Source organism: Oryzias melastigma, linkage group LG24, assembly GCF_002922805.2.
Source record: "Oryzias melastigma strain HK-1 linkage group LG24, ASM292280v2, whole genome shotgun sequence".
NCBI lineage: Eukaryota > Metazoa > Chordata > Actinopteri > Beloniformes > Adrianichthyidae > Oryzias > Oryzias melastigma.
The window spans coordinates 23,579,578-23,581,708 of record NC_050535.1 but is presented as its reverse complement, the minus strand read 5'-3'; the positions used below and the strand labels follow the sequence as shown (position 1 = coordinate 23,581,708).

The window sequence follows — 2,131 nt, the reverse complement described above, 5'->3', positions numbered from 1 at the left end:
AGTACTTCATTCTCCTCTGGATCTCACATTGTTGTCTAGAACTATCTTCCAACATGAGTTTAGTATTTGCTAAGTGACTGTAGTTCTGTGGCTGGTTCGCTTTTTCACTAATGGGGGTTTTGGAAGATCAACAGTCACTCCGTCCTTGGCCAAAACCCAACAATGAAAGGCGTTTTGGTCAAAAGCATCTGCTAACATCTGGTTCTGTATGACATTTTAGTGGAACATTTAGGCCCTGTTACCTTACCCACCCCCACCATTACAATGTAGTGTTCAAATCAGTCTGAGTTACTACTGTGGATAAACAGGGTTTTAAAAATAGTTTTTATAAGAATATGGTCTAAGCCACATCTGGACTTATCTGATCTTCTGCATCATCATGCTGACTTGGCTCACGTCAGTGACAGCTTTGCAATGCTCGATGTGTGTTTTATTTTATTTTGAAAGTAGGAAAATAGCTGTTCAGAGGATACTGGTGCAGTCAGGAGCAGGAGCTGGCACAGGTTTTGCTCCGAGTGATTTCTCCTGCCCACAGACCTTCTGTAAAGATGGACGCCTCGCCATGTTCTCACAAAAAATTACTTTCAAAGCTGCGCTCACGGGATGGCAGTCAGTCAGCACTGGGGCGAGGAGCGGGTATGCTTTTGTCAGAGAAACGGTTCCATTTGAGGAGGAAGATCTGTCTGCAGGCTGCTGTAAAAAGAAGATTCTGACATTCCTGCTTGTGGAAGAAAAAATGTGAAGCCATTCTCAAATATTTGGTTAATTTGATTAAAAACGAATATTTTCTGAAAGAATTCAGGAAGTTCTCCATTCCAATTTCTTCATTTGTACATGACTATGGGATTATTGGATGAATCTGTTGTTGAGAAAAATAATCCTAGAGCTGATGTTCACTTATTCCTGACTCAAAGGTGGAGGTTTAACCAGCTTAGTTGGTCCATCTTTACATGAGGTGTGTGGGACATTCTCACGCTTCTTTGAATCTTGAGACCTTTAAATCAAACTGAAGCCTTCTTATTCTGTAAAGATTAAATTTAAGCCATCAGAGCCAAAATAAAATCCCAAAAAATGGCAAGCCAGTGTGGCTGCTTTTTACTAAGGCGAAGCCATGAGGAGATTCTGCCAAAATTCACTCACAACTTTGGCGAAATGTTTCTGAAATCAGAAGTGACTAACTCTAATAAAGAATGAGATACAGATCTATGATGCCAGATTTTGTGTTTTAGATGGAACCTGTTCCTTTACTAGACTGGAGTTGGCATACTCTCATGTTAGTTTAACAAATTTGCCTTCTTCTCTGAGAACAATTTCATGTTATTTATTGTCACAAGAACCTTTAAATGGAAGCTGTTGAAATGAGAACCAGTCCCTAAATCCTGACATGCGCTGAAAGGCAGTGCAGGATTGATATATTTATTTTTTTCCTCACTGGGGGAAGGTTGTTGCCTCATCTCTCAGTGAGCAGATTTCATTATAAAACATGTTAAGTTGTGTGGATTCAGTTTTAAGGCATGTAAATCAACAGCTTAAGGTTGTGAGGAGGAAGTGGCCATGAGACTTTGAGCCTGTACCAGTAATTCAATGTTTTAATTGTGCCTATGACTTAGTTAATTATCCAGTTGGAATGCTGCTACATCTGGTGAAATGTGCAATTCAGTGTACTGTACTGTTGAATATAATAAAAACTTAGACATTTCTTACATTGGTAAACAGCCTCTGATGCAGTTCTTGCATGTGTGTTGGTGTGTGTTGTGGAGGTTTGATTTTGAAAGCGTTCTGTTCTTCTTGCTTTTTTGTTTGTTTTTCGGCAGATCTTCCAGTTTTCCTTTCAGGGTAAAATATATTATGTTCAAATTCTTCTGTCAATCCAAAAAAAAAAAAAAAATCCATGTTTTTTTCTCTACTGAGATAAGAAGTTCTTTAAGGCAAGTTTATTTGTATACATTCATGTACAAAGACAATTCAAAGTGCTTTACATAAAAGTTTAAAAGAAACAAAAGAAATAGTAAATTGATAATTATCTCTACTGGCAGTATGAGGCGATTCCTTAACCCTGCAGAAGTTGCACAGGTTGTCCAACTTCTCCAGGATGGCACATCCACACGTGCTGCAGCAAGAAGGTTTAATG

General features: G+C 38.6%; 1 protein-coding gene across 1 annotated transcript in view; it reads left to right on the top strand.

Annotated features, from left to right (window-relative positions):
• gpr63 (G protein-coupled receptor 63) overlaps positions 1-1,889 on the top strand; it is a gene marked incomplete in the record, with an annotated part of 8,477 nt that extends 6,588 nt beyond the window's left edge. Inside the window, 1 exon segment of the mRNA XM_036210535.1 lies at positions 1-1,889.
• Between the last annotated feature and the right edge of the window lie 242 nt (positions 1,890-2,131).